At 41.2% G+C, this 14,564-nt stretch overlaps 1 protein-coding gene across 3 annotated transcripts in view; it reads right to left on the bottom strand.

Annotated features, from left to right (window-relative positions):
* Positions 1-14,268, bottom strand: part of MGAT5 (alpha-1,6-mannosylglycoprotein 6-beta-N-acetylglucosaminyltransferase) — a 227,265-nt gene extending 212,997 nt beyond the window's left edge. For 2 of the 3 annotated variants that reach the window (XM_090045878.1, XM_090045879.1), the window contains exon 1: positions 14,066-14,268. The gene's annotated coding sequence lies outside the window, so the exon portion shown is untranslated. Of the gene's footprint in view, positions 1-11,515; positions 11,654-14,065 lie in introns of all 3 variants that reach the window. The other variant, XM_090045880.1, reaches the window with a different exon arrangement.
* Between the last annotated feature and the right edge of the window lie 296 nt (positions 14,269-14,564).

Consider the following 14,564-nt stretch of genomic DNA (forward strand, 5'->3'; position numbering starts at 1 on the left):
CCCTCTTCCTAACAAAAGGTAATTATTTTTTTTGCTCATTCTAGAATACACAGGGATTTCTCAAGGCTGTTTACAAAATCACCAGATACCTAACTTACCACCTGGAGATAATTCTGAAAGATGCTCCATAACAGAAATCTCAACACCCTTTCATTTTCCAGTAGTAATAGGAAGCAAAAGGGGGATTGATGTCATCTTGCAGGTGCTGTGCCCAACAGCAAAACGTTTTTTTTTTTTTAAACTGTTCAAGGGGTTCAAGTTTAGTCTCCTACTTAACAAGTAAAATTTATAAAAATCTAAATACAGGTCTAGCAATAAATTGCGTGTGGATACAGCATGAGAGAAAAGACAAGAGAGTGGAAATTTGATAATACAAACATACAAAGCAAATCCAGAAAATGAAAGAACTGGTCTAGAAATATAACCCAGGAGATCTGGATCCAACACCCAGCAATGCCACAGGACCCTGAGTCCCAATCTCCAGCTGGGAGAAGTGAATGTACCTTTTCCTGGCATTTAATTGTTCTTATGTCTATTGTTTTTTGGGACAGGACCCGTGTCTCACTAGATGTAAAAGCAGCATGCAGCAGGATAGGGACCCAAAGTGTCACCAAGGCAGCAATAACAATAAAGTCCCTGAAAAGTGGGGGAGGTTGATGCTGGTCAAGGGCGGCTTACAGACATTAAAAAAAAATAGCGCTTTACTTTAAACTCAGCACACTCCCATGCTGAGCCCAGCACATGCCCAGAAGAGGAATCATGCGAGTCAGACCCGACTCACGCAACATCTATATAGATCGAGTGCTTTAGTGGTTTTTTTGGCGCTTTTATCTAATAGTCAACTGAATCAGCTTTAGATAAAATGCGAAAAAGCCCTGTCAAAACACCCAATCTATACAGGTGCTGTGGAGTAGATTCAAACTAATGTGATGCTTCTTTTGATAAAGTGCGGCGGTTTTGGGTTGCTTTGTTTTTTTTTTTAAACATCTGTGAAGAGCCATGAGGCCAAACAAAGGCAAACAGGAAAACTATAGCACCATCTTTCTTGCTGGTCATCTCTCTAAGCAAAGTCTTCACTATGGTTCCTAGAAAGAGTCAAAGCTTGCTCTGTGCACCTTGAGATCAGGGCCTTTAACATGCTTAGCCTGTGAAACACAGTGATAAAGACAGTTGTCTGTGGTCAGCTAGTACATCCACATCAGAAACAAGCCAGAGATTGGTATAAAAGCATACAGCACTTGATGTGACAAGGAGGAAGAAACACCAGCTGTCTGGACACATCTGCCAGACAACTGCCAGCTAGCAGCAACAGAGGAGGCAGGAAGTTATTAAACTAGAAAAGAGAACGGTGCTCCAGAGATCTAAAGGCACGGCATGCCACAGCATGGAGAGCAATCAGTGGACAGTTAAGAGTGCAGCGCATGACTGACCCCTATGGGCTCTTAGAGTATGGGGCAGAGGGAGAAGGCAAGAAACAGTACGAAGACTAAACAAGACAGCAAGTGGTGAAAAATAGTTCAAAGACATAACATAATTATTATTGAAGAGAAAAATAAAAATGTGGAGTAAAACCAAACCAAAAAAAAAAAAAAATAAGAAAAAAAGAGAGAGACAGAATGACCAAAATTTCATGTAATCAGTAGAGTTGCTAGAACGGTATTTCAGCTGATTGGAACAATTTCACCAACTTCATCTAGCCAGATGACTGCCTGCATTATTTAAGCATTTATAAAGCCAAAACACTGTTTTATATAGGGATCCTTATAACCATTCAGTAACATGATACCCAAGCACCTTCGAAGAGGGCATTATACAATACAGCCAATGTCCGGGCACAGTAGTGGGTACATACTAGTTCTAATAATGCACTGGCCAAATCCAGTTTTGCTATTGACCAGATCCTTCCACTATCAAACAAAATGGATGGACAACATTCTATATATAAAGTACATAATAAATGTTACAAAACTTAATTATCTCAAAGTTGGTTGGCTGCACATATTTTAATGCCTTAACAAGTATGTTCTTCATATTAGAAGGGCTAGTAAAAAATTTCAAGTACTGTAAATTTCCAGTGCCAGAAGGGTTTCCCAGAATAAATTTCTACTTTAGCTACAATACTGAATTTTAAGTTGAATTATCAACCTTCTTAATAAAAATGTCAAATTTTTAAGTTATTTAAAGAAAAAGGTGGGAGGAAACTTTAAAAATAATCTGTAGCCTGTAAAAGAGCAAGAGCATACCTTCATTAAAAATGATAGTCTCTTTTTGTAATGCATATATGTTGCCAATTTTAATTATTAGTATTATTTCTATAGATTCAATATGCAATAAAAATTTCCAGGACACAAAAACAATGTAGCTAATTTTAAAAACAGCCAGAATAAAATATAAATCTATATTGAGAGTACCTATACAGTCAGTCCTTTTCCATAAAGGCCCTTAACCACCTATATAGACACAGATCCCTTAAGTGCAGCCACCTGTGAAATGGAACATATAAACTATTTAATGAGACAACGCTGCACAAAAGGCACTGGTCAAGAAGCACAGAATAATGCTGTACTTAAATGACAGCAAATCTACAGGGGCAAAATACAATGAAACGAAGTAGATTTTGACTAGGACAAAGAATAAGTTTTAATTTTCATCTGAACAGCACAACACACAACCATGAGGAACTACAAATTAAAACTGTGAAAGGGTAGCAAGCCCTCTGGCATCACAGTCAACATTCTGTATGAACACGATGTATATTGGATTTCTAGTTTTTAAATGAGACAACAAGATCTGGGAGTGCCGGGGCAGGAAGAAACAAGACCTCCCCAACCCCAAATTCATCCTAAAGGATCCACACTCAGTAGCAGCAGAAATGAAAAATGATTATAGAAGGTCAGTCACCACAAACCAAAAGTTGGGAGAGAAATATGCAGGAGTTACAGGTTTGGCAAGATTAATGGGCTAAAGAAACCTCACACTTCGGATATGGGAAAGCAGCACATCACGTTTACTCTTCAGCAGCAAAAAGAATTCATCCTCTGAGTAACTTTCCTTTAAGACAGGAGAAATATAAATCTCATGTAGACTAACTGCACTATATATTTTAATTATAGTAATATTTTTCAAGTACAGCTTCTTATAAAAGGATCTCTGTTCTGCCTGTTAAAAGGGCTCACTGTTTTCTTTGACCTGGACATCAACTGAACATATACCAATACCTGGGTATGAAATAAGGTGCTCTTTGAAACTTTTAAAGTAGATTGATCAATTCTAGCATTTCTCCGTAACATCACAGTGTGAAAACAATGCAAGTAGTGAGGCAGTTGTGATGCTAGGAAATAAATCAAGACTTCAACAGAAAATCAACAGAAGCTGCATCTGAATTGGTCTTTGCTCCGTAGCAGCCAGTTATAGTTTTCAATAAAAAGTAGACAGCTAAAAGCTATACAAAAAGGGTAGGATGCTGCACACAACAGCAGATCTATTGCCAAAGAACGTAAGCCAACTACAGTGGGGTGTTTTTGGCATTGAGTTTGAGCCATTACACTGAAATACTTGCTGCATTTTACATTGCATTGTGCAGACTTCTCTTTTACTGTACATCACTGGTTCAAGTTAGTTAAGGTTGGCAGCTGCAGTCATAGACATGTTCAGCAGGCAGTATGCAGATTCTGCTGAACTCAATCTAATTTCCAGTGGATCGGTGACAATTTCACAGCAACTTTTAGAAGCAGTAAATGGTCTTTTCAGAAGATTCAAGTAAAAGCCATTAGCAAAAAAATAAGTAGACTACTGAAAAGACACCAAAAGAATTTCCCTGGTAGAGATTTCAGAAACCAATCCTGAATGGGATCTATTTATCCACAATTCCTTCCTGTTAAATAACTTTGGAGAGATCTCTGGTCAAAATGAGGCTGTAAACATATTGCTCGAATTCAGTTCCATTTCTACAGGGTTAAAAATGATTTTTGTAGTTCTCTTTTTCAGTAGGTTAGTTATTTTACTAATTATCTCACTACCAACCCGCTGGAAAAATCTGAGAAAGTTTTTCAACAGTTACAGACTACCTCACTAGCTGTGTGAAGTATAATTCATATTTCCTTATAAAGGTGAATTAACAACATGAACACTGAAAAACAAAGAAAACCTAATGAAAGTAACATTATAATAGCAGAGGTACTCAATGAAACATTCATTGCAACTGCACATTTTTAATATTAAATTGTTAAGCATGCACAAGTCAACAGAATTACCCATCAAAAATATTAAAGCAAACGGCACTCATTAAAAATTAATCGCCTGAAAAACCAGAATTCAAAACGAGAGCCATTTGTAAACGTTATGAGTAAGACAATACTTTGAAATAGGTGAGGAAGATGAGAGAGTAACCGATAAGCCAAATCTGCATCCCTTAATTCCCATCCCACAGTTCCTAAATTTCTAAAAAAAATATATAAATAAATTTCAATTTCACATCTATGTAAATCCTTGAATACCAATATTCAAATGAGTGTAAGCATCTAATCTACAGAATTCATACAGTTGTATATGTAGGACTTATTATAACCCCCTCCTAAGTGATCTAAAAAACTAAACGTTTTGTGATAATTTATCACCTCATTAGTACACAGCATTTTCTTATGTTCTGAATTTGTAATGAATTCCATCTTTATAACATTTTCAGGAATTACAAAAATATCATACTGGTATAGAAGGAAAATTAAAACAGGGAAAAAATCCTACTGTTTCCAGAATTGGCTTATAAAATAAACTCAACTGGTATATGGTAGAAAATAATGGTTATTAAAAACATGTGTATGAGAGAATTCATATTCACATGTGCCCCAAAATAGTAATAATAATTAAATTATAAAATTATACCTAAAGATCTATCTGCTGGGAATCTGATCTCTTGTACTAAAAATAATAATTTTATTTAAAGACTATACTAGGGAAAAAAGTCTGTTAAAGCATAATTTTGAAGCACTTTACTCCTGTGCATACTACATTCTTTCCAAACTGGTAAGTACCGTATTTTTCGGACCATAAGACGCACCTGACCATAAGACGCACCCAGTTTTTATGGCAGGAGAGACTGTGTGCGCCGGTGGCCGGCCATTTTTATTGCCGGCTTCCGGTGTAAACAAGCAGCGGATGTCCCGCTCGGGCTCCGCCGCCTCCGCGGGCAAGCTCCGCCCCGTCTCCCCGGGACACACACCTTCGGACCATAAGACGCACCCTCGTTTTCCCCCCACTTTTGGGGGGAAAAAAAGTGCGTCTTATGGTCCGAAAAATACGGTATAGTGGTAGGTATATAGTATGGGTACATCAGTTAGGCATAAATTAATGAAAAACCATGTTTCACAGCTTTTCTTTATAATGATGAATAATGTCAGTTCAATGTGGGAATCCCCAAGTACAAAAAGTAGAACATCTCATCTCAGCATTCACTCATGATTTCTTAACATGTTACCACTAATTTTGTATGTGGGTTTACTCCATAACTTGCTCACCTAAGACTCTAGCAACATTGTGTTTAAGATCTGTTTGGGGGGGGGGAGGGGAGTGGCCTGCAGTATGTGGAGATTAGTAGCACTAAGTGATATTATGTGATCTCCATTCTTCTCTCTGTGGGAGAGGAGTTTAACAACATACGCTGTTCTCTGGCTTTGTTTGTCCAAAAAACTGAATTGGTCTAACAGTCTTATTTTAACAAATTCATACAAATTCATGCAAATTTCTTATCCAAACCAAGCCAATATAACCCCCATGGATGGTGTACAAAAATGGGTAGCAGCAGCTTAACTAACTCCCACCCTCCACTAAACTAGTGCAATTTTATGTGAAGGCAAGTAGAAAAATGTAATGGCACCTAGTGACTCAATAGCTTAGGTCCCATTTTCAAATGTGATCTGCAGATTTAAGCCTCACTTAAAAATGAACACATCTTAGAAGCTTAAGTCATTTCTGAAAAAAGGACTTGGGATATTTCGGAAGTGTTCCCCCGGACTTGTGTTTGCAAATCTGGTTGCATATTTAACTGGAACTATTCTTAGCAAGCCCAGTTTGGGGTATGCTGGTAGTACAAAGATTATTCAGTGCCATTTAATTCCATTTATTTTAATGGAAAACAAACAGAGAACAAGATACAGAAGTAATCCTATTATGTTAGTTTCCAGTGCTCCCCCCTACAAAATAATAGTTTCAAGGAAGGTGAGTGTTTTAATTATATTTGCCACTTCACTAAAAGAGTAACCAGGATTTCCTTTGAGATATTTGATTCTGCTAGAACTCTAACTCATCAGCAAGACAAGGAAGACAAGGGTCGAGATAAAGCATTTCAGTCATCTGCCAAGTTTTGAACCAAAAATAGAAGGAAAAAAAACAAATATAAGATGTCAAGAACTCCTTTAAGTGGGGATGCAATGAGGTTGCCAGCATACAGAAGTAGTTTATTTTTTCTTGTTGAACAAGGAAGGCATTAATTGCTATGCTATTCATGAAACTACTGCTATGGGCTCTACCTAAGTGAAGCAGGCCATTTACTGACATTTTTGCAGGGGAGTTATTTTACAGCAAGAAAATTTATTTCACCAATTTAAGATCAAACCATCACAAGGCAATCTATTCTACATAAAGGAAAAGTGTCTCTAAATTAAACAAAAGCAAAGCCTCAGGAAAAGATATAATCAAAACTGATTTATGTAAGCTTTTTGTGATCAGAGCTCTAACAGAACTATACTATGGTTGTTGTTAAGAAATTCCTAATTAGAAAATAGCCTTCCCAGCCAAACTTTAACTACTAGCAAAAGGGAAAAAGTTTTAGTTTATAAAAAAACCCTCTAAATCCACTTTAATAGGGGATATTTACCCTTATTACCACTTGCCCCTATTCCCTTAGTCAAGTGTGTCTTTGACAAGATTATCTGAGAATAATCAGCTCAGCAAAAGGCAAAAATGTTTCCCTCTTTTTATTTAATATAGAAATAGTGTTGTTTTTCAAATTACCCCTAATTTAGGACAGAAAACTTACTAAATAGGTCTAAAAAGATTCCACTGTAAAACCACTAAGGCTCCAGGTACCTCACTACATTTTAAAAAAAAAAATGTATTTTGATCTGTAATATTTTTCAGGAAAGGAGCTCATTTAGCAAGTAGCTCAGAAATTCTGCAATTAGGTAACTGTGAAAAGACTGAGATCATCCTCTATTTCTTTTTCAGAAATGGGAGTCTCTTTTAGTATGCAACACAAATACTGAAATAAGTGAGAAAAGGAAGGTCATTTTAAAATTCCAAAAAGACTAAAGACAGGCAGCAACCACATCTTGGATGAGATTCTTTAGCTATATTCTGATTTTTCCTTTCAAGTTTGTTTTTGAGTTATTAGCTATTAAACAGCAACCTTTAAATAAGTTTGGATAAAATCTGATAATTCCTGCCTATAGTAAGGGAACAGAACAATTCCATAGTCAACATTTCCACCATCAACTCCTACACACATCTTGTACTTTAGGCAGCAGTTTTCACACTACAATGCACTGAAACAATGAGACTTTCATTCTCTAGTAACTCACCAAAGCAGACTTTCACTTTGAGTTTACCACAGGTAACACTGTATTAATATACAAACAAGAAAAATTAGATGTAGTAGCTATTAGATTAACTATATTTCCAGTGTCTACTCTGTTCTTCCAGAACCAGCTTAGAAAATAAACTTGAAGAAAAAGTTTAGAGGAACTTTCAACAATCAGCAACAAAGCTTTGTTTTGCCCTTAAAAAAAAATCATATGGCACTTTAAGTCAAAGGAGAATTTCTCACTGTTTTAATTGTTAATTTTCAATCCATCAAGAGCACATACCTCCGTCAAATTTAAAAAAAGAAGAAAATAAATAAATAAATAAAATCAGCAGATGAAGTTAGTGCAAGTCCTACCATGTATAAAACACCCAGGAAAGTTAATTAAAAACTGTTGGGGAAAAGTGAGCAGCTCTAGCTGAACACTGCATCAGAGAATGTGCTTTCTTGCTCCAGTGAAATTGAACTGTGTCTCCGATTGTCCTGTACCCTCCACAATCTTATGTGGATAATTAAACATTCAATTAAAAGATGGTCCATTTAAAATGGAACCTACAACAGCATCTAAAAGCATTTCACTGAAAGGGCCCCTCCTGAGAGAGGATTTTTAGTTTATGCCAACAAAAGACAATAAATCAAGCGAGTCACAGTAGTGCTTCAAACTTTCCTTGAAACAAGAGCTTTGCTGGTTAGACTATGGTAAGACAGCCTGCCTTTCAGTTTTGAGGGAGAGGATTTGGTTTGTTTGTCATTTCCTTCCTCTTTCTTTCTTTCTGCTGTAGTAGTCTTTCAGTTTTAATGTTAGCAATGCCTCTATAGACATACCTTAAAACTGTCACATACAAAAAGGAGCACCTCAAACCTCCTCCCTGGTTTTGCATCTTAAACTTCCCTTAGCCAATCTCCAATTAATACACATTCCTGACCACAACCTGTATTGGTTACACATATATACATTTTTACCGGTGTAACTTACACCAGTTTTCCACTCCAGGGCTTTTCAACCTTTTGGGGTCAGTGTACCCCCAGCAACTGGATGCGGAGCAGTGTAGCCCCAGCAGCTGAATGTGGAGTGGCGGCAGTCACCACGTGCGACTTTCCCCTGCCCCGCCGCTTCCGGCTAGGAAGGTGGCACCTGCACAGGCTGCGTAAACAGAAGTGCAGCTACCCAGCAGTAGCTGGACTTACTAGGTGATGAAGAGCAGGAAACAGCCTGTTTGCCCATGGCCAACAACTACCTTAGGATAATCGACAGACCGACTATATACGTGCAATGCTGTAACTTATACTGATTTTTAGTCTCACCTGATTTTGCCTAAGGCGATTCTATACCAAGTTAAGGAATTTTCACTCTGCATCATAGGTCCTTTTTTTACACTGATGTAAAAGTCAATGTTAATGACAAGACAGAAAGGAGGTTAAGATTTGTCTGTTGCAAGGGCAAAAGAAAGCAAAAGCCTCGTAGCAACAACCCACAAATTCACGACACAGATTTGATTATTCCAAGACAAAATATTACAATTATAGGGCTGGAAGGGACTTTGAAGGTCTAGTCCAGATGGCATCTAAAAATTAGGTTACCAACCTGAAAACACTCAAATTCAGACAAAATGGTGCAGTCTCTCTGCTTAACACGTCACTGTAAAGATATCACCTGTTCCACCTTGAATAAAGTTAGTTCAGGTACTCTCTCCTTCTAGTCAAAGCTCTTCCATTTAAAATGAGTGAGCTACCAAGAGATCACATATCCCTGTAACCACAAACTCCCACAATAGCTACCCTCTACGAAAACAACCAAAACACTAACCAGAGCAGAGCTCACATGTGAGGAAGGAAGAACCTTTCCTATGGCTACTCCTGGAGGATGAAAATCTGCTCCATACAAAGGATACAAGTAACCATGGAATTAAGTACTTTCAGAACTAAATGAAAGATCTATTGCTATGACAGCTTTCCTTCAAGAAAAGCACTCACAACTCTGATAATGGGTGCCACACACAACCGTTTCTTCTCCAGTGTTAAAAGGAGGGTTTTTTTCTATTTTAACACTTGGACAGTGCACATGTAGACAGAAGTAGACATTATATCTGCAAGTGATTTTGCAAAATATGAGGGAGAAAGCATGCATGATTCTACTATTATCTCAAGCCCATTTGGAAAAAGAGCACAGGACACTGCAGATATTGTCCTATAACAAGAGGAATTTCTCGGGGGGGGGGGGAAGGACACTGTTCAGCACCAATTCACCAGTCATTTCCTCTCAATAGAAATCAATACCCTTTTTACTGAGCCTCCATAAAAACACCACTCCGACCTGCTCTGGAACCAGAGTCAGCAATCATGATCCCTGTGAATATTTTGGGAGAGAAGCATACGAATAGAGATTCTATCAGAATCTAGGCCTCTCCATATTTGTCACATGGGGTTTCTTTTCAGCATTATTTAATAGTCAAAGCAGGGAATGAGAGTCAGATGACTCAACCTCTTCTACCAGGGGTGTCAATAAAGGAATTTGAATGCTTTTATGAAATACAAAGATAATCTCTCTTTAGAATGTGATCTCATGGGCCATGGGTTCATATTTGCCTGTGAAGCACCAAGTACACTTCTAAGAACTAAGTTATTTGAATCAAGACATGACATGTCAAAGGGCTTCTGTTGTTACACTGCAATTTTAAAAGCAAGGTGCAGAAAAAAATTATATGCTAAGTTCCTGTTATTAGCTGGGAGCCGAATATGGACCACAGGGGCCCCTCAGCTGGGTCCATGGAGTCAGCAAAAGCTGCAGTTTGTCCAGATCCAAGTTCAGGTGTCAGTGCAGACTGGGGACTGAGCAGCAGCAGGGCAAGTGAGGGCTGTACTTGCATAGCACTCACTTGCCTCCCTGCTGCTGACAGCCAGATCCACTGGGGTCCAGGGCCCCCAAATTTTGCCTTACTGGATATGCTCCCCAACTTTTGGTAGCTCACTGCACTACTGGCAGGCCAAATGAAACAGCTTTGTGGGCTGTATGTTTGACACCCCTGGACTCGAGGTAAGAGACTCAATGAAAACGTCTACCACTACAAAAGGAAATGGAGTTCTTTAAAGAGAAAGGTCCTCAGGCTTCTAAAAGAAACAGGAGAGTTTGACGCAATCCTGGGTAGCATCTCTGTTTCACAAGTTGATCAAAAAGGCAACTTAGGACAAGGCTGTCCAACTTCTAAGCCCCCAGGTACCACATGCCACATGGGCTGCACTAGGTGAGGCACAGGCTACCAGGCTGTATGCCACATGGATGATCTCTCCACCCCGTCATTGCACCGTGCAGCCATGTAGACCCCCCCTCCACTGCTGCACCTGACACCCCCCCAGCATTGCACTGCATGGGCATAATCCCCCTCCCCTGCACAGCTCTGACTCCCCTCCACACACAACCCTGGAGTCACTCTTAGCTCTCCATGCAGTGTGCCACACAGTCGCCTTCCATGGGGTAGAGGCAGGAAGTGGCAGGTAGAAGAGGAACCCAGACACTCTGGCTGCTGTTGCAACGGCAGGAGCCCGAGAGATGCAAATTTGCAAACTAACTCCTTGTGGACCACATGCAGCCCATAGGCCACTAGTTGGACATCCCTGCATTAAGATATCAAGAGGATGGCAGGGGGATGGAAGAAAGTTGATCCTTTACAGCAATTATCTTCACTCTATACTCCTCTGTAAATGCAGGTCACAAATACTTTGCCTGTTACAATCTTCTTCATCTGAGAGGTCTCTAAACAATTACAACAATAAAGAACAATTCAGTGCTCCCTTATTTTTAGAGCTATGTTCGGTACTTTACAAAGGAAAGATTGTAGTTTAGATCTATCCTCAAAGTTGTTAGCTCCTTCCTAAATTTTAGATAATTTCTGGGAGTCCAAACCTTGTAACACTTAAGTATTTCAGCAACTTTTTCTTTACCTTCAGCAGTCTTTTAGTTAGGCTGTTAAAGCTGGCTCCTCCTTAAAAAGCAATCTGGATTTATCTTCTTCAGAAAGATGTGTGGTTTCCTCAGTCAGTGCTATTCCAATCAAGTAAGGAGAGCGTATGCGAACGCAACTGAAAACAGGGTGTATGGTTTTAGTCAAAATTACAGGCAAACAAAACACAAGACAGTGAATTTACCACTGAAGGAGGATGCTGCAAGCTTGGCCCTGACATCAGAGTTACTTATTTGCCTAGTGGGCTGATACAGGATGTGGTAGTAAAAGTTTTCCTACATACAGCAGAAATTACAGGTGCAATATGAGGAATTTCTCCTCTTTATCTTTGGTCTTTCTGTGGTGACTGCCAATAACAGTCCCCGTTGTGGTTTCCTTGATATGCACAGTTGCTCATGAAGAATCCAAATGAGTACAATAGTTACACAGGCCAAGAGATACTTGCACAGGAAATTACCAAAGTAGACGGATTTAAGTTAGTGACCCAGGGGAAATGGCTCCATTTTCAATTACAACAATAAAGAACAATTCAGTGCTCCCTTATTTTTAGAGCTATGTTCGGTGATGTTTTTGAAAGGGAGAGGCTATTTTGAAAGCGATATATAAAGGACAATAACCAGTTACAAAATATGCTGGTCTCTGTCTATTTGCTAGAAAACCGGTGCCTGCATCTCCCATACTGCTCTTACCAGTCACAGCAGAGACCAAAGATTAAATGGATGCAGAAAATAAAACCCTCCTTTCTTGCTAGCATTGATTTTAACAGGTCATGTTTCAGGCATATTTTGGGACAGGAAACATTAACTGCCACTGCCTAGATTATACCTCTTCTGGGGACAGGTAATTTGAGTTCTCTCATTCTTTCAAGCCAACACTTTCCCCAACTCATAAATCCACAAGTAAAAAAAGATACAGAAAAATGAATATATTATATAAAGGGAAAAGATAATGTGGATGAGGGAGCCAAAAGAAAAAAGCAAAATCATTATCACTGGAAACCCAATCAAAATATCCAAAGCCTGTTCTGCAGAGGCAAAGGTACTTGCTAACATGCTTATCTACAGTGTGCCCACTTGTCTCTGCATTTAGGAGCATGAATCATCCAGAAAGACAAGCAACAGAGCTGCTCCTTAAGTGGTCGCCAGGGTACGAAATCACATCTTCCTGTACCCCAGGTAAGCACTCTCATCTTCCAGAAACACCCCACAAAAAGAGATCTTTTTCCTTGGTCTATTTAGTGTCTCTGTATTAGACCACTCCTCCACCTTTTAAAAACACCACCACAATGGCTTCTGCAGAATTAACAGTGCAATCTTGCATTTTATTTTTCTGTGTAGCAATGCACGATTTGCTTCAGTACTCGTGCTTTACTGGACAGGAGACAAGGCATTACACATAACCTATGTAATAATTTATTTTACAATAACTCGTATTAAACTGTGTGCGCACCAACATCACTAGATACCTATAATATTAGCAGAATGTTACGGCTACAAGGTAAAGCACTGGAGCGGAGACACGACACAATCAAGGTTGGTCAAATAATATTAGTTTTGCCCCTTCCAGAATTTTTAAAACCAGCAGTTTCCCTGCAGTGTTTTGCTTCATTTAGTGTAGATGAGGGAACATGCTCCAGAAACAGGGTCATGGCTATAGCGTGATTTAGATTGCTGTCTGTTCAAGGTGGAAGTTGCAAGGCTGAGGCCGGGAAATGCAGGAAGTAAAAAGATGGTCTGATGATCAAGGAAACTAAATGACGCTCTAGAAAGCTGCCTTTTATCTTTTGCTTGGCAAGTTGCTTCAATCAAAATATTCAGAGTTGACCCTGAATGCCCTTATTTTCTGACTGCTTAACACGGATTAGATTTGTTGAATGTGCACCACTTCTACAGCACTAGCTGAAGCCAACTGAAATTATGCTTTGAACACAATTAACTGCTCATTCAATACAAGGGGAAAATAAGTAAATACTCCGCAAGTCTTGAATTACACACAGATCCACAACGAGACCCGAATTCAACCCGGACAAGGGAGCCCGAAAGTCCAGCACGTCCAGCTCCGCCGCTCAATTCTGCAAACCTTCGTATTTTTTAATGTGCGATTTTTGGAGGCGATCTCTGTAGCGGCAGAACGATTTCAGCACGAAGAATCAATCCACTATGACCAAGATCTCCGGGGGCCACCAACAGGAAGGTGGCAAGGCCTACTCCGAGCCACCTCCAGAGCACCCGTGGGCGACCCGCACCACCAAGAGGACAACCTTCCCGTGCAACATCCCGACACCGCTTCCCACCCCCCGAAAGCACCCCAGCCCGGCGGGACCATCCGAAAAGAAACAGACCCCTGTCGAACACAGCCCACGCAGGCATCAAGTGAAGGGGGCATTTCAGGCACTGTGCTTGGGGGGGGATGATGTTGGCATGAGGTGGGTTTGGGTGCCAACTGCCTCCCCAGAGGATTTAGGCGCCTGGCCCACAGTGAAGCCCCCCCGCCCAGCCCCAGGGGCGGCCCGTTATGTCCGTTACCTTACCTGCTGCGGCGCCGCCCCACGCCCATGGCCGGGGGCGCCGGGGCCGGGGCCGGGGCCAAGGCCGGGCCCGAGCGGGGAGCGGCGGCCGAGTGCCCGCCCGGCCGCGGCCAGGAGCCTGCGCACAGGGCCCCGCGGCGAGGGCGAGAGCGGGAGCGGGAGCGGGAGGGGAGCGTGCGCAGAGCCGGGGCGGCGGGGGGCGGCCCGGCAGCGCCTCTGCGGCTCGGCTCGGCTCAGGCAGCATCTGCCGGCGCGCGGGGAGGGGCAGCCGGGCCCGCCCCCACGCGCCGGGGGGAGGAGCCGTCGCCGCCTCCCGGGCAACTTTGTGCTGTGCGCGCCGCTTCCCCCGGCGCGGGCTCGGGCTCGGGCGCGGGCCGGGGTGGAGGCGCGCTGACACCTGGTGGCCGCCCGGGAAGGGCCGCGCCGGACACCGCGCCGCAGCAAGGGGCGGCGGCACCGGCGTCTGCGGGCCACCCCACCGACCACTAACTGTCGTCCCCCA

Source organism: Crocodylus siamensis, chromosome 4, assembly GCF_052110815.1.
Source record: "Crocodylus siamensis isolate JL-2025a chromosome 4, ASM5211081v1, whole genome shotgun sequence".
NCBI classification, from domain to species: domain Eukaryota; kingdom Metazoa; phylum Chordata; order Crocodylia; family Crocodylidae; genus Crocodylus; species Crocodylus siamensis.